The sequence below is a fragment of the Monodelphis domestica genome, chromosome 1 (genome assembly GCF_027887165.1).
Source record: "Monodelphis domestica isolate mMonDom1 chromosome 1, mMonDom1.pri, whole genome shotgun sequence".
Classification (NCBI taxonomy): Eukaryota; Metazoa; Chordata; class Mammalia; order Didelphimorphia; family Didelphidae; genus Monodelphis; species Monodelphis domestica.
Window position 1 is genome coordinate 754910908 of NC_077227.1, and position 19156 is coordinate 754930063.

Below are 19156 nucleotides of genomic sequence, written 5' to 3' on the forward strand. Positions count from 1 at the left end.
TCTGATGTTTATCTGGGCATAATCAGTGATTATGAGGAAGGTAGGAGTTCAAAAGAGAATGACAACATAGAATTGAATTGATTCACTAAATGGTCAAGATAGGAAGAAGACAAGAGAGTGACCAGGAGGAAAGCTTAGAAGAGAACTGAAGAAGGCAAGCAATTGGAGGTCATGGTGGGCAGTGAGAGGAGGGTTTTGCAAAGGAAAAAAGAGAGGCAGGTAAGGGAATTTTGAAATTAGTGTACATTTGTAGGTGATGGTAAGATCAAAATTATGTGACTAAGGAAGAGTGATGGAGTGGCCCAGAAGAGGTAAATTCTACCCAAACCTCCCAAGAATTATGAATGTTTCTGTTTCTGTCTTAGCCATCGAGTTACCCACATCATAACCTCAGCGTCATCCTCAAGTATTCACTCAATCTCATCTCTTAGACTGAGTCAGTTGCCAAATCATGTCAATTATACATCACAATATCTTCCACTAAATCTATTCTTCTACACTCACACAATCACCACCTTGGTTTCTAGCCTTCATTAACTCTGACCCAGACTATTTCAATAGCCTCCTAATTGGTCTCCCTGACATAAGTTTCTCCTCTCTTCAATATATCTTCTAGACAGCTGCCATTCTAAATTTTCTAAGATATAAGACTAGCTATGTCGTTTTCCCACTCAAAAGTCCAAGAAAAAAACATAAATTATTTTGTTTGGCATCTGTAGCTCTTTAATACTTGTCTCCAATCTACATTTTCAAATTTGTTCATTGCTGACCTATGTGAACATTTTGCTCCAGGCAAGCAAACCTTGTTACTCTTACTTTCACCAATACTCCAAATGGTCTTTGAGTCTCCAACATGGTCATCATCCAGTTTCAGTTTCAAGGCCTTGAAGGAAGGAGCTTTACCACCTTCCTGGGCATCATAGTCCACTGTGGAATAAGAAGGTTCATCTCCTTTCTTCCTGAGATTTCTTCAAATAAAGAGACAACCATCATGGGCATTCTAACTCTTCTCATCTTCTGGCTAACATGTTCATGCCCTTCTTCAGATCCTCATATGAAATGACCTCAAGGCCCTGCTTGGTGAACTGTTACACAAATACCTATCTTTATTTGAAAGAAGTTGGCATTTAAAGAACCTCAGACACACAGGATGCCCAAGTTGCAGGGATTTCAGTGGCCCTTTTGACCAACCCATATCTAAACAAGAATAGTCACTATGACCACGATGACCATTTTTAGTGCAGGTCTCCAGGTAAGGGAAGCTCACTACCTCATGAGGAAGCCCACTGCACTTCTGAAAAGCCATGATTATTAGGTTTCTTTACATAAGCTTAATGTGCCTCTTCGAAATTCTCCCCTCCAACCCACCAACCATTGCTAATTTTGCCCTCTGTAACCAATCAGAATGGATGCAGTGGGCAAAGGACTGGATTTGACATCAGATGATCTGGGTTAGAATTCTGTCTCTACCATTTAATCTCTGCATAGCTGGAATCCAAACAACTTTCCTCACTATGCCTCACCTGTAAAATGAGGGGTTTAAACTCAATGACTTCTTCACATCCTTCCAGTTCAACATTTGTGACATGAAATCTCTGTTCTGCATTTGTACAGGATTTTATAGTTTCTAGAGGACTTTCCACACATCATTTGTTTTCATCCTTGAACCAAAATAGGAGGAAATATGAGCACTCCCATTGCAGAGGGATAACCTGAGCTTTGGAGGAAGGGAACACGACTGACTCAGAGTCATCTGGGTAGTAAGCAGTAGAGTTTGCATCCAACTCCTGGTCTTTCCAATTTCCCATCCTGTATGCCCATGCCCCCATGATCTCTTGGAATTGAATCCAAATCTCCCAGTCATGATACACAGTATAAAAGTAATCAGGAATATTCATATAGCACTTTAAGGATTGCAACTAATCCATATATGAATAAAGCCTTTATTAGGTTCCTACTGTGTGGTAGGCTATGCTAAGTGCTGTTGATACAAAATAAAAGTGAGGTGGTCCCTGCCTTCAAGAAGCTTATATTTTAGTGGGGAAAACAACACGAAAAGGTCTATCTACTGAGTGTGCCTGAGACAACCACTGCAAAGTATTTCATATATATAATTTATGATTATCCTCATTTTCAAATTTTTCAGGAAACTGAGGATCAGAGAGTAGAAGCAACAGCAAATAAATGTCAGAGGCAAGCCATAACCCCTGGTCTTCTTGTTTTCCCATCCATCTGACTATTCACTGTGTCAGATCCCATAACCTTGCTTTTGGCAATTCAATACCATCATTCTTGACAAGCATAAAACATTGTACTAGAATGTGATGGAATTCACCTATTGGGCTACTTTCCATGGTGCTGAGTGAGCCAAGCCTGCTTTGCTTTTCTGATCCCATTTTCCTTTCTTGATGTATTGCTTCCTTCTGTTTTTCATTTTGTCTTTGAATCACCAGCCCACAGAACATAGGAGAAATTTAATAATTGCTAGCTGGATTCAGTTAGACTCTATGAACCATCCCCTTCCCTTTGTGTTCCCTTCCTCTGCCTCCCCAAGGTATGGAGATGACTTTGGGATCTAGGATATATTAGGAGAGCTGGAGAGGAGGCCTTCAGCTCCAAAATGTCCTTTGAAGCTTGTAAGGTCTTTGAGACCAAACCTAGGGTTCAGGGGACTTGCTTGGCAGCTCATTGGGCTAGCAGACAGGCTTGGCACCAAGAGGCTAGCCCCTGTGGCATGACCCTTGAAACAAAGCAACTATGAAGACTTCCAAATACCACCAGGGAGGAGGAATTGGCATATGACAGAGAGAGCCCATTCATCAGGGATCATGGGGGCTATATCTGCCAGAGACTTTTAAAAAAAGGTAGGCCTGAAATGAAGGTAGAGTTAGAGGGAAAACAGGTTTCAATGGGCAAATGAAAAATTCAGAGGAGATCAAAGTTAACACATTTGGAAATCAGTTCTCAGCAAGGTTATATTTCTGGGTAAAATTGAGTTCTTTGAAGTCTGCTGTTCAGAAAAGACTCTTTAAGTGCACCAGGATTTTGCATGAGACACTGGGTGGGAGAAGGGTGCTGGAAGGCAAAAAACCACAAAGTGATATAAGAGGGACGTTTTGGTGAGGGTGCAGAGGGAGGAGGGAGTGATATTTGTTTTCATTTTAAATGTTCTTGTTATGCTACTAACATTGACACTGTAAGTGTTTCCTCAGATCTCTCATTACATAGCTAGTTATGAGGCACAAATGTCTGAGCCCCTGATGGCACATTTGATGCCTTTGTAAACAAGAAGACAAATGAGCAGTGCACCAAATTAGGAACAATAATAGCTTTAGAGTCAGATGGCCCAGGTCCAATGCAACTGTCACTTTCTACCTATATGACCTTCCCCAAGTAAATCCCCTCTCTGGGCTTGTTTCCTATTTTATAGGTTGCTTTAGATCATCTCAGTGGCTCCTTCTAGCATTTTTAAATTAAATTTTATTTTCATATTTGCATCCTCTCCCTCCTACACCCTGCCAAATTCCTTCCAACTCTTCATCAAGGATCTAAATCATGGATATCCTTGATAAAGACAAAAGATCTTTCAAATGACAGGAACCTCAGAGCAAAGGCACAGCACCTGCTTTGTCTGTGGGCACAAAGTAATAACTCCATAAAAATCAGGTCTGTGATCATAGAAATGCAAGACCAAGGACTAAAAGCACTGAGCCTTCTGTCTTCTATCCCAGTAAGATCTTATGTCTCATAATATGTCCTATGGGAACGATTTAGACAAGTTGAAGGCCATATAGGTGGGGCAACCAGAATAATGAGCAGATTGGACACCATGTTTAGGAGGCTGGAGATGTCTAATCATGCCTCTCAAGTATTGGAAGGATTGCTATATATGAAGTCCAAATCTAATTCTCGGCAACTCCCACCTACTGTTTTTGGTTCTGCCTGCTCCCAACCAGATAAGTCCAACCCCCCTTCTACAAGACAGTCTGCAAATATTTGAAGATATCTTGCATGTCATCCCCAAGTCTCTGCAAGTTGCATCAACTGATCCCCCTCAAGGCCTTTCATCCTCCTCATCACCATACTCTTCAGTTCATCATCATCACTGATCCTTAAGGGTCATGCCCAGAGTGTAGAGCCTCCAACTAGAGGCTTATCACTGAGTTTGTTTTTATTTTTTAATTTGTTTTTAACATTTTTTAAATTTTGAGTTCCAAATTCTCTCCTTCCTTCTCACCTCCTTCCGTGCCCACTGAGAAGGCAAGAAATATGATACCAGTTATACATACGAAATCATGCAAAATATATTTCCACATTAGGCATATTTCCCCAAAATCAAGAACAGTAAAATAAGAAAAATAGACTGGCATTTCAGTCAATATTTGTCAGTCTCTCTCCAGAGGTGGAGAGCATCTTTTCATCCTGGGTCACTTGGTTTCTCTCAGATCACTGTATGGATTACAGGATCCAAGGCTTTCACAACTGATCATCGTTACAATATTGCTGTTACTATGCACAGTGATCTCCTGTGCCTTCTCATTTTTCCTTATACCCATTCACATAGATTTTGGCATAATTATTCTGAAAGCACCCCCCATTTCTGATAATACAATAGTACTCCAACACAATCAAATGCCACAACTTGTTCAGACATTTCACCAATTGACAAGGGTCCCCTTAAATTCCATTTTTTTGCCACCACAAGAGAGCTGCTCTGAATATATTTCTTACAAATGGGTTATTTTATTTTCCTTTGCTCTCTTTGAGATACAGACCTAATAGTGGTATTACTGGGTACACATGGTTATGTAGCCCTTTGGGCATAGTTCCAAAATGCTCCCCAGAATGATTGGGCCAGTTCTTCACTCTTCCAAAAGTCAGGTAGAGTACTTATTTTTCCTTCATCCCCTCCAATTTGCCATTTCTGATAGGTGTAAGGTACTCCTATAATTGTGGATATCTCCAAGTGGAGTGGGTTACCTGGGGAGCCAGGGGGGTCCCCTCCCTCATTAGAGATATTCAAGCAAAGGTTGGATAACCACTTAAAGAAGATGTTGAACAGGGAAATGTGCAGCTCTGGGTTGGCTTAGGAAGCTTCAGAAGTCCACTCTCACTGATGCTCTGTGAGTCTGAGATCATCAGATGCTAGGATTCAGGTGAAACATGGTGAAAATCACTTCTCAAGGGAGAGCATCCATCAATGATGTATAGCAATGGAGGAAAGTCAAATCTGGCTTTTTAATTGCCATCCAGTAACCAAAAGTTAGTACAAAGGAGCCCCATTCTCTGATCAAATATTGGAACCAGGCTAAGCCTCATCCCCTCTATGAGGCCAGCTTGGAATTCATGAAGATCATTGAGTGCAAAAAGTGATTCTGGAGTCACAGAAGCAAGACTAACCCCTGCCTCGCAATGAGCAGTTTCCAAACCATGAGAGTCATTGGTGCAAGTCAGCGCAACTAGTTAGTGGCTCCTTTATATCCTAGCATAAGACCCCATTCGACTCCCTTACTGAGATACAATAGGATTCTACCTCCACCTGGAGGGAAAGATGAGATCATCTTTTCCATGGAAGTGGTCACAGAAGGTGAGTCCGGAATGCCCAGGTAGACTGACCAGAAGTGAATACCATTGAAAAGGAGCTGGAAACTCTTTGCAAACATTAAAGCATCAATCCATGTCATATCAGGATTTGCTCTCTCTACATGCAGACAAGAAACTCAACAAAGGAAATATCAAAATCAACACAACATTGGGTGGATAAAATTGAGGAGACAGTGCATGCAAATCAAATGAGCTCTCCAAACCAGATGTTTGTGCAAAAAAAAGGGAAGCAAATAAAAGAGCCCATTATTGCCAATTGCCATCATTACTGACAAAAGTTTAACTAATTTTAAAAAATCTTTGCTATGAGGAGAATATGAAAGCAAAGCCCAGCAGCAGTTTCATCCAGCAAACACTTGATCTCATTGCCAAGGGCAGTGACAAGGCAGCCAAGGTCAACATCAGTTTAGAAGATGAACTCATCTGCAAAATGCTACAAGGGAGGCCAGTGGAAGGTTACAAGCAGTGCTGCCTCCTAAAACATCAAAAGAACAGCAGAAGGGAAGACGAGACTGGAGAAAGTTTGGCATGTAACTTCACTAACTGGGACCTTCCCAAAGAATATACTGAGGAAATTGGAAGGACAACAAGCGAAAAAATGGGCCCTATCTGTCAGTATTTCTATAACAAACTCTTCCTTTCATCAATGACAGCAGAGACATGACATGTGGATTCCAAACCTTTGGTCCCCAGTATGGAGAAAGAAAATGTCATTAAGGGAGGCGAGACAAGCCGGACCAGACCAAGTGTTTACAAAATAAATACTTCCCAGAGGTGTGCCATTTTGAAAGCACAAAGAGTTGATTTTTAAGAGAAAAGATGGCACGAAATGATTGGGAGGGGAATTAAAGATGGCATTACTGCTCATAAAAAAAGAAACGGTCAAAGGCATATTGGTAACTACTGACCCATAAGCCTACTTCCTCATCTCTATAAAATGTTTATGAGAAAAAAGAAATCTGGAATTATGTCAAGATTATTGAGTCACGTCTGGGCCTCACTCCCTTCATCACTTCATAAAGCCAAGAAATGTACAAAATACATCAAACTAAAAGAAATTAACTCACAAGGAAAATCCCACAGGAAAACCCAAATGAAGATTGAAGAAATGAGTGAACAAAACCAGAGTTAAACAAGTTCCAAAGCCCTAATGGTGAAAAAAATAGTAGGGAGGAAAAGAAGAGGAGGAAAAACACTTGAAACTACAAAAAGAACTTGGTGGAGGGAGGGAGTAATGTTTGGCAACTCTGTGACATCCTAAGGTGTGCCAAGCATTTCCCTTGGGTTTAACAAGCCTATAAAGTAGGTGCAACGGGTATTAGCAAGCCCATTTTATAAATGAGGAAACTGAGAGCTTGAGAGTTTGCACCTTTTCCATAGTTTTCTAGCTCATGAAAGGCTGAGGTGAGATGGACAACCCCACTTCTTGACTCAAAGACACAACTTCTATCCTCTCCTACTGGTGCCTCCCAAAGAACAAGACAAAGAAGAAAGAAGAACAGAGGATGGGAAGGCAGGGGCAGCCAAAGTCATGGCAAAGCCTGAGAGATGGAAAGAAAGGCCTGTGGAACAATGTTATGGTTGATAGGGAAATGATCAGAAAATGATTTAGAACCATCTCTGAACTGTGTTAATAAAGCAAGGGGTCTCCTTTCATAGGGAATGGAGGAGAAAGAAATGAAAGATGTAGGCAGAAAAGAAGAAAGAAAAAGAAAAACACAGCATTGTGGGGAAATCATTGAAGTCTTTGAATGGAAGCAGTTGTCTATCCTCAGCCCCAAGCAGCTAGGTAGCACAGTGGTTAGGGAGCCAGCCCTGGAGTCAGAAGGAGCTGGGTTCAAACCTGCCCTCAGATAATTACTGGATGGGTGACCCTGGGCAAGCCATTTGACTCCATTTGCCTAGCCCTTGCCCTTCTTTCTTAAAGCTGATACTAAGACAGAAAGTAAGAGTTTTTAAAAGATCCAGGCTGTGTGCCAGGCACTGTGCTCTTGAAGAGAATGCAAAGATGCTTCTGCCCAGTATGCTTGGGTTGTCCTGTTCCTGCTGCTCTTATCCTGTGCCATTAAATAATATAGTCTAGGGAGCAGCTGGGTTGCTCAGTGGATTGATAGTCAGGCCTAGAGGCGGGAGTTCCAAGGTTCAAATCTGGCCTCAGACACTTCCCAGCTGTGTGACCCTGGGCAAGTCACTTGACCGCCATTGCCTAGCCCTTACCACTCTTCTGCCTTGGAACCAATACACAGTATTGACTCCAAGATGGAAGGTGAGGGTTAAAAAAATAATATAGTCTCTCTGGGTGTCACTGCCTCCTCCTCCCCTACTGGACTGGCCGCACTGGGAGAGCCAGGCTTGGTCTTGGCCAAACTTTCACTCCCACCCCCAAGGGAAAGCTGAGAGTGTGTTCTCTACCACAGCTAGGTTAAAGGACTGATCAGATTGGATCAAATGTTGACTGTTCTCAAATGGCCTTTCCATTTGGGGCTTCAAAGATTATCAGTGTGGCCAAGGGGACACAAACTCTGCTCTACTAGGATTTCACCAGTAAGGGAACTCCCTTACTGTTCCTTCCTCTCTCCGTAAGTTTTGTACTGGGGAACAAAGGGTTAAATAACTCACCCAAGACCACACAGATAGGAGGGCCAAAGGCACCACTTAAGCCCGGGTCTTCTGGCACCAGCCTGGTGCTCTATCCATGATGCTACAGCTGCCCTTTGATTCCAATTCTCCTTGTTTATAAACAATGTCATTCCCCAGAGCCTAGCTTTCCTATGTTCTCACAGGGTTCCTTCAGCTTCCAACCTTCTCCAGCTTCAAAGAGACAGCCCCTCCCCAGCAAGGGGGGCACTCGTCCCCCTCCCAGCATTGACTTCTGGTGGCTTAGCCACTGGCACACTGATTCAAGAGGAAAAGTCCCAAGCTGACTGGCTGAAGGACTGTAATGTTAGCAACAGCCTGGGGGCAGACAGAAGAAGCTGATCCTTCTCTTCTCAAACATTGCCCAGAGTTTCACTGCTCCCTTTAAAGAAGAAACACTACCGAGCTTCAAGCCTTGTCCAGTGCTGCTCTTCTTAAATGGAACAAGAAGGCCCTGGCCAAAGTTTGGAGACCTCATCAGAAGTCTAAGACAGCAGAACTGGGAGCCAAGCTGGCTTCAAAGAGCAGAAGAAGGGGACCAGGTCTCTCCTCTCTCTGATCTTAGATTTTTTAAACTTTCTTCCAGATCAATCAACGGAGGCAGGAAAGCACCTGACAACTGACACAGTTGACCCGTGACATGGCAGCTTCACTCTGTGATGGAGAGACATAGTGTAAGAAGAGTCTGTTTGAGGGAGGGATAAAGAGACATACAGAGGAAAAGATAAAAGAAGAATAAAATGAAGAGACGCACATAGAGACAGAGACAAAAACACCTTTGAAAGAAAAGAAAGTGTTCTATTCACAGGGACAGAGACAGAAAGACAGAGCAGGAAGAAAATAAAAAGCCAGAGACAAAAAAAAAAAACAACCAATCATAGAGACACAGAGAAAGAGGTAAAAAAAATGGAAAATAAAAAAAGAAAGAGAAAGACAAATACCCAAGAAGACCAAAATGGAGTAAGCTGGGGAACTCAGAGAAAAAGAAATTGAGAAAGCAGGGGAAAGAGAAAGAGGGATCTGTGATGGGACAAGAAAGAACAAGAGAGGAGATAGAGAGAGAAAGAAAATAGGGAAGAGATGGTGATGAATTAGGAAAGAGAAATAAAGAAGAAAGAGGAAGTGAGAAGAAGAAAGTAAAGAGAGAGGGTATGAAGGAAGAAATGGGGGAGAGAAAAATGAAAAAGAAGAGACCAAGGAGAAAAAGAGGAGCAAAGAAAAAGCAAAGGAGGCTTCCAAAGAGAGAGGAAATGGAAGTAAAATGGCCCCCTTGGTGGAGACTGCTAGTCCCTTTGGTAAACCCTCCAAAAATAAACTCCTGTGAGAAAATAGTTCCCTAACCTTGAAACAATAATATGTGGATATGAAGAAGTCAATCCTGGAGAAGGACAAGATGGGCTATCTTTAGCTCAGTATGGATCTGTCTTTCTATTCTGAGCTGGACTTAAGAAAACCACATTTCCCCTCATTGAATAATTCCTCTCCTTAACCTGCAAGACAAAGTGTTGTGAGAGCAGGCCCACAGGCATTAGGGGGCACTGCCGGAATCTGATGGCTTTCAAAGAAGCTGTCTCTGAGTCTCCATGGCCAGGTGAGCACCACTCATGACCTTAACTTATCATCTGGAACTAGAAACTCCTAAAATGTTTCCCTCAATGACCACCTCTACTCCTCAGCCCTGTGTTTCTCATGATCTTCTAATATTTGGGGTCCATGTTGCATATGGGAAGTTCTCTGGACTAAAAGACAAAAGAATCAGGTCCTGACAGAATCCTGGCTTCTTTGCTAACTTGGGATGTGTGTTGTGGGAGGAGGGAGAGGAGGATTGGGGGGGGGGTGTCTTCTCTTTGACAAGTCACTTCTCAATTCTTTTTCAGTCTATGGAAAAAGAGATGAGTGTTCTACACCATAACCTGACTCTGGCATTCAATGTTGAACAATATATGACTCTCCTCAGCTCTGACATCCAGCACTCTATGTTCTGAAGCCTGTTCCAGCTCTAACATGCCCTGTTCTATTCTCTAAATACTCTCCCAGTTCTGCTATTTCTGTTGTGTTCTGAGGAGACTCAGACCTTTCACCCTGCCTGCACCATGTTCTAGGCTCCTTCCCAAGACAAACGCTTTGACTTCCAAGATTCAAGGTCCTTGTAAGTTCTGAAATTCTAAGACTTATTGGATGGCTCCTCTGTACGTGTGACAGGAGGACACTTCAGAGACCAAGTTCCAACCTTTACCATTTCTAGTTAGAAGCTGACAGCAGCCCTGAGAGAAAGATGTAAGCACATAAGAGATAAGTCCAGTACATGATAGCTGTCAAGAGGGTGATACATGGGAGAGGGGAGGTGAGCTCAAGTAGGAGTCAAATCTCTGGCTCCCAAGATTGAGCTATGGTTGATTTCAATGACAACCTAGAACCCCTCATTGCCCCATCTACACAGTCCATCTTGGGATCTCTCTTTAGACTCCCATTCCATTTTCAAGAGACATATTTTGGACTCAAGAGGAAGCTAGATGTTCTGGCTCTGACCAAATCTTTGAAGGTTATTGCAAGAACCCTGTCCAAACCTACTATGTGCTAAGAGATTTATGAATATGATTTCATTTGAAAGGTATTCCTTTCCATACTGATAACCAGATCTGTATGCTTTCAAAGTCAGTCTTCATGAATGACTGTGAACCCCACTCCACACCAAAAAAAAAATCCATCCTACCTTATGGACAGCTTTCTAGGAGTCTGCTGTAATTGTGTAGAAAGCCAGAACCACAGACCTTGGATTGTCAGGACCTCAGTGGCCATCTAACCCAACTAAGACTTGAATGAGCCCACCATACAGCATACTATAAGTGATACTCTAGTAATCACTTGATGGCCTCCAATAAGGGAAAACACACTTACCTAGTCTAATGCTGACATGATCGATACCCAGTTTATTGCCTTGCCCATACTAAAAGGCTGTCGGGCTGGTTAGGATCTTCCAGAGCTGGAGATTCATTCTCATATCTTTCAAAACCTAACTATGGACGTGATGAAGAGAGAATTTACTTTCCAAATTGAACTTCATGGTCTCTGAGGCTCCCCCCCTTCTCTAAGATGCTGTCACGTTATGTCTTGGTTAGTTAGAAAGAATGGATGGAGAATAACTTGAAATAAGAGAGATAAGTGGCTAAACTGTTTATATCGTTTAACCCAAGAATCCAACTGCTATGCATATATTCCAGTGAAGTCAAAGGCAGAAAGAAAGCTCCATCAAGTTACAAAATATTCAAAGAAGCCCTTCTGTGGTAACAAGAACTAAGCACGATGTAGGTGCCCATAACTTCGGAAATATCAACAAATTGTGCCTCATGAATGCAACGGACTATTTCTGTGTCATAATAACCAAAAAATATGATGAATTCAAATAATAAATACATCACCTCTTATGCCTCAAGCACTCTGCTCAGCCCCGAGGATATAAATACAAAGAAGGAATCTCTACTCTCAAAAACTTATATTCTGTCAAGGAAAACAAGATGGCAGCTAAGTGGTGCAATGGATAGAGCTGGGCTTAGCGTCAGAAATATCTGAGCTCATATCTAGCCTTAGTGATCATATCATTAGCTGAGTGACCCTACATAAGTAACTTAACCCCTCTCAGTATATAAAGTGAGGATAATAGCTATACCTACCTCCCAGGGTTTTTGTGAGAATCAAATGAGATAAACATTAAGCACAGTATGTAACATATAGTAGTTATTTGCTCACTGCTTATTTATTTTATATACCATTATAACTATATTAAGCATATATACATAAAGTATTAAATCTTTATTCAACTTATATACAATTCCTCATTGCAATATGTTATAGCATGCTTATCAAAATTACACATCACTCTATTCAATCAACAATCAATAAGTAATAATATTCTAACCAGGATCTAGAGAAACACAATGGGGATATGAAAAGAAAAAAAAATAGTTCTCCCCTTCAGGGAGCTGATATTCTACTAGAAAAGAGAATCTCTGAGTTATGCACAAACTAAGGGACATTCAACTTTAATTCTTCAAGAATTTTGGTATTTCTTGACCAATAGGCATAGCCTTACCCCAAAGTCCCCAAAGGTGGGACTTAATATCAGACAGAAGCTTGGTGCCACCAAAAGTCAAATATAGTTGTCTAAAGGCAAACCATCTCCCTTTCTTCCTCCACTTATTCGGTTTTATTCTTGGCTTTCTGTCCATTCACAAATTTGAGATATAGATACTATGGATTGTTCACCCAAACCCCTATCATAATTGGACAATTGTCAGTCAAATAATTTAGGACTTCATTCAGGAGTCACTTCAGTGCTCTGACACTTGACACAATCAGTACAATGTTGTCCATAATCAAGAGTATGTAGAGAGCCTTCTCAACTAAAATAACTTTCTTTTGGTTGGACTCTATGCAAGACATCTCCCATGAAGGTTTCAAACACCTTTTCTGCTTCTTTTCTCATTTGATATTAATTACCAGAGAGTCATTGACTAAAATTATAACGATTATTACATCTCTGAAGGAAACTTGTGACGTTTTCAAATGCATGGCAGTCACCTGGTTGGAGGATAGTATTTGAAATGATGTTTTGCTGCACAAAAATCAATGGATTTTTTTCAAATACAAAATTAATAAGCATATTGGAATTTTGTACTCTGCACCTTTCAGTCAACTGTGTAATGGCAAAGATATGCTGTACTCCAGAATATCATTTCTGAAAGCTTGGCTGTGTTTTATCAAGGATGTCCTCAATGTGTCTTGGTATTATTCTCATAAAGTATTCATTAAGGTAGGATGCTAAGTATATGGGTCAGCACTTGTATTTTCTCAATTATTTTTCTCTAAAAAATTTTCCATGACATTTTGAAACTCAGTGGCTTCCTGCCTTCTTCAAGATACAATGAGAATCAATCTGTCAATGTCCTAAAAAATGAAGTAAGTTACAACATGGACCTCCTCTATTCATGATTGGTCTACTTCAATTGTTCTTCTCCATGTTTTTTTTTTTCATGTCATTTTCCCTTCATTGCACAACTCAGGACTGTGGGATCAAATATTTAGAGCCAGAAAAGGCCTTCACAATAAGAGTTCAACCTTTCATTTACAGATGAAGAAACAGAGACCCTAAGAGTGCTTAACTTTCCATCTTCAACTGACAGATGTTTCCTTGTTCCACATCCACACCTGGTATTCTTAGACCCCAAGGGATGACTCCACTCTGAGATCAACTCAATGATTGCCAAATCCTTTTCCTGTAACCACCATATCATGAGAAAGCCTAGCCATGGCACTCATTCTCCATTTGTAGCGTATCCTCTGGCTACCTCCACTTCCATATCAGCTATCCCACTCCTTTTCCAGCTTCCTCTTTATGTTTTGACTACCCCCATCCAAATTTATGTTTTTTAAAAGAATAAATCTTATATTTTTGTTCTTTAATCTATGGCACTTTAGTTCCTGGAACTAATTTATTATCTACTTATCTCTCTATCTATCATGATTTACCCAGGATCACACAGTAAGTAAATGTCTAAGATAACAATTGGACTGAGTTCTTCCTGACTCTAAGCCCAAAGTCTGTCCACTGCACCACTTAGTTCCTTGTATTAGAAACTTGGATTTCAGATTTTGAATGTGGTGGTTTCATATAACACTTTCCTTGTATTTATCTAAAATTGACCTACTTGATATTTCAGGTCAAGGAAAATCCGGGTTCAAATCCCACCTCAGACACATCAGCTTTGGGACACTGGATAAGCCTTGAAATTTCTCCAAGTCAGTGTCCTCATCTGTAAAGTGAAGAGATTAATGACCCCTTCCTTGCAGAGTTATTATGAAAATCAAGAGATGGTATATGTAAATCATTTTACAAAAAGAAAATCTCTAGAAATGTTATTTGTTCTCATTGTTGTCCACACATCTGAGTAGAAATTAGTCTCCAAGGAAAAGACTTTTCTCCAGTCACAGGATTGCAAATCAAAATGGGGGGGGGGGTGAGGAACCTGCAAAAAAGTAAACCAACCAATCAAAACCCTCCAGGTATCAAGTAGTCTATCACTTGCTGCTCAGTGTCTGTGTAATCTTTTCCTTATTATCGTCCTCACCTCCTTATTCTTTTCCTCCCTCCCTTTATTCTCAGAGTAAAAACAACAACACTGAAAATAAAGCTGTCATATTTCACAGAGCAATGTTGTTTTCTTAAGTCATCTTGGCCAGTTCTAGATAAACAAAGGCTCTTCAATTAGTTCATACCTCAGATCTTTGGGTCACCCCAAATCTGATTTCCTAGATTCCCCAAGGGTAGCCCTATAACATTCAGTCTAGCATGTACTCAATCCATAAGATGACAGATAAGTCAACAGATTGCTATAGAGAAGACTTACCTAGTTTTCAGTAAAGTATTTACTTAAAAATCCCTCAAGAGATTCTTGCAGAAAAGATGGAAGGGCATAAAGTGGATAATTAATTGCATTGGAAGAATTGGGAAATGGTTGTAAAAATGATCTCAGAGAAATCATTAATGGCTCCACATCAAGTTAGGAAGAAGTCTCCAGTGGGGTTTGCCAGGGAATGTGCCCAGACCTGGGCTGTTAACACATTCATTAATTACTTAGACAAAGACACTGATGGCTTCTTCATTACATTTGCAGTTGACAAAAATTGGAAGCAATAGTTGACATATTGGATGACAGTCAGGATTCAAAGAGATATTGACACTCTAGGACATTAGATCACATCTAATAGGATGGAATTTATTAGGGAAAATGTAAAGTCTTACATCTTACAACTCCCTTTATATTCCAAATGCATTCTTTGTTGCAGTCTCTGAAAGATGCCCATTTATTTACCTTGCCAAGTCAACTCCTTCAATTTTCTCTAGGATCATATTTTTTATTTGTTTTAATCAGCCAAGATCTGTCTTCTCATTCTTCCATTCCAACCTCACTCTCAATTGTGAAGATTAGAGGGGAAAAAAGTATAAACATATGAATTTGATCACAAAAAAAATGTTGACTTTGACCATGTCAATTAAAAAAAGTCTTATTCTGCATTCGGAATCTTTCACCTCTTTATCAGGAGCTGGGTAGCAAAAGCAGCAGCAGTCCCCAGAGCAGGTTGCTTCTTCACATCATTGGCTTCTGAAGTGTATGGCTGAGGGCACTGAGCTAGAGGCATTGCTATTCCCAAGACTTTGGGGTTTAGAATCCTGAGCTGTCTCAATCAGGATTTGATGGGAAGGAAATAGTAGCTAAAGATGGTAGCACTAGTCTGGTGAAAGCTGCCTCTTATTTTTCCCTCAAGGTGCCTTGATGCTTCATCTGGGTCATTTTCCTGCCCTGTGAATGGTATCAGTTGGCAGCTGGGAATGGCTGCCATTTCTCCATAGGAGAGAAATTTCCAGATTATGTCTGTTAGAGCTGATCTGGAAGCAGGACAGCGAACTGTGGCATATGATACTCTTATTGCCACTCTCAGGGCTCCCATACCCATCTGCCGATTGGTGGCATTTGGTCAGTAGTTGTTGTTGCTGGTGGTGCTTGAAGATGGACCACTTCTTCACAATGATTTCTCATTGAAAGATATAGAGTTTAGGAATAATGAGAAGACAGAGCCACTGTACTTTGCCCTCAACACATCTGCAGTATTCAATTTAACTGAACCTATTGTGCATATATTAAGCACATAGGGACACTGTACTAGGAACTATAGACAATTATCAAAAATTAAAGTCTTTGCCCTCCTGAAGCTTCCATTCACCTGTGGAAATATTGTATTGCAAAGGTAGGTAAGTACACAAGATTTACAAAGGAAAGCTAAAGTAATGGGAAGGGGAAGAAGGGAGAAGGGAAGGAGGGAGGGAGGTATGAGCATCTGTGGGTTTGGGGAGAAATTAGGAAAGGCCTCATGGAGATGGCACAAGCAGATTCTAGCAACAGATTTGACATGGAGAGGGAAAGATAGAGAAGTCCAGGATTAATCTTCCATTGCAACCCTGAGGAACTGGGAGAATGTTGTTGCCCTATGCAATAAAAGGAAATTCAGGAGGTAAGAAGGGATTAGGTGTACAGAGAATGAATTATGTCTTGGACCTAGTGAGTTTAAGATTTGTACTAGATATCTACCTCAGAATGTCTGAAAGGAAAGGCAATTTGAGATGAAAGATTGGAGATAAGCAGAGAGGTTAGAGCAGGAAAAGTAGATTTGAAAATCATCAGCATAAAAATCCTAATTGTATCCATGGGAGCTGAAGAGATCACAAAACGAAATACCACACAGGAAGAAAAGAAGAAAGCCCAGAATCGGGTCCTAAAGGTATTGCTAAGAGGGCAGGATTTGGAGGAGAAACCAGTAAAAGATGCTTAGAAGATAACAGTTAGAAAGGAAGGAGAACCAAGAAAGAGTGGTGTCCTGAACAAACTAGAGAGAAGAGAATATTAAGGAAAAGAGATGGATCAACAGTGCCCATTAACAACAAAGTTTGCAGAGATATTGAGAAGAAAAAGAATTGAAAAAATGCCACTAGATAAAGCAATTAAGAGATGATGAGTAATTTTGAAGAGCAATTGCAGTGGAATGATGTCAGAAGTTGGATTGTAATGAGTTAAGAGAGCAAGAGGAAAGTTGAGGAACCTATTATACATGACTTCTTAAGGAGTTTAGCTACAGATGGATGAAGAGATATAAGATGACAATGGTCAGGGATGGAATTATCAAGTGAGAATTTTTTAAGAATGGGGTATCTGGGGACATATTTGTACATAGTGGGGGAAGAACTAATAGGAAAAGAGAGGTTAAAAATAAATGATGTAGTGGAATGATAAAGGAGGCAATCATTTGGAGATGGTGTGGAAGAGAATGGAATGAGATCACTTGAAAAAGTAGAGAAATTGGCAAGGAGCAAAGTCATCTTATCAGGTGAGACAAGGATAAAAAGAGATAGTGCCAAAAGTCATCTGAGTTGTAGGAGAAAAGGAAGAGGAAAGAAGAAGGAATTTTTTCTGTAAAGTATGAGGCAATGTTCTCATTTGGAAGGGTAAGGGAAGGGGAACCACAGAAGATTTGATAAAGTTGAAAATATTTGCAAAAGCTGTTGGGGAGAAAAAGATATTGAGTTGATAAAGGATGTATACTAGGATTGCCTAGTAGCAGTGAGGACCCAGTAGGTTATGTGACATGAATTGTAGTGGACTCAATAAGAATCGCTGCCTGGTCTTCTCCAGTTTGTTCAGTAAATGATGGGTAGAAATGAAGTAGATGGATAGTGGGAGTGGTTCAAGGCTGAGGCTTGGCAAGAAGCAATCAGCAAAAAGATGAGGCTAGAGACTCAATAGGGCAGCGTGGAGTACAATTGGTTCAACATAAGATAGAGATAAGTAAACTAGGAAAGAGTGACTAATGCCTGGAAGATGGCCAAGGAGAGAATTGAGAGATCAAGCAATTTGAGGTCACAGTGTGGAAAAGAGTAGCATTTGGTAAGGGAGGACAGAGAGAGGTAAAATGTCAATAGATTATTGTCAGATAAGGAGATTTCAGAATTCTTGAACATGGATGTGGCACATTTATGGTGATGGCCAGATCTTTTCCTAAAGTTGAGGTGGAGTGGAAGAGTTAATGAACTGAGTGGTTATGGTGTTTGAGGAAGAGTCAATATGTTGTCAATATTCTTAGAGGTTCTAAAATTCTCTGCATTCTCTGAATGGCTTCATTTTGTCTCTGTAGTCCAGTTCCTAGTCCTGACCCATGGTACATAATAGGTACTTAATAAATACTTGTAGGAGAAATTAATGAATGAGTCCTGGAGGAGCAGATAAAGAAAATAAAAAATACAATGCTTTGTAGTCATTCCCTGATGGTTAATCCCCACAATGATGATACTTTAAAGAACTCATATCTTGAAGGGCTGAACTCTGAAAAGTACAGGGTGAATGAGGCCATTTGGGCCAAACTAAGATTTCTAGGTGTTCACACAGCCAGACACTGTATTAGGACATGATTTTCATGCATTGTCTTCATATAGTCTAATGAAAACTCATTGATGCATTCATTTAAATTGGTTCAGTTGAAGGCATCAAAGGCAAGAAAGGCTCAGGATGAATAGGGATTGAATGGGTTCCCCTGGGATGTATTTTGAGGGATGAGAACAGGGCCAGTATTAGCTCAAGGCTAATTTCTCATTTTCATGAAAGATGTCAAATAAGAGCACAAATAATAATTTCATCACATTCCCAAATGATAATAAATAGGGAGGTGGCTGAAATAGCCACATAGAGAAATGGGTAGCTTGCTTGCAGTTAATGAGGGCTCTAGAGGTCACTCTCTCTGACTCTGGGGACAACTCACTCTTCCCTGAGCACATCAAAGATAGATTCATTTATAGATCTTTTAGTACCAGATCTGTACCAATTCCATTTTTTAAAGGCATTGTCACTCAGCTCATGACTTTGGAGGCACAGGCAATCAAAGAGAATGATCATTGTCTCTCCTTAATTCAGCAATTCAACACTACAAGGGTCTATAATGTCCTTGAGGTTTCAATTTCTTCAAAGCAAACTACATGAGAAGTAGGATGGTGACTTCAAGCCAGAGTTGGAATCCCAATGCCAACCCTTCAATTCAAATTGGTTCAAAAAACATTGATTAAAGTTCTACTATGTTTGGCTATACTGTGCTAGCTTCTGAGGATATAAAGGGAAAAAATAACAATTCCTGCCCTCAATGAGCTTAAATTCTACTTGAGGAGCACTCAAGTCATCACCACCCCTTTTTCCAGGCCTCAATGTCTTCCTTTATAAACTGGGGATAATTATTTCACTATATACAAAATATATATACTACTTTTGTTATGAGGAGAGTGTTTTGTATTCTTTGCATTGTGTATAAATGTGTGTTTATA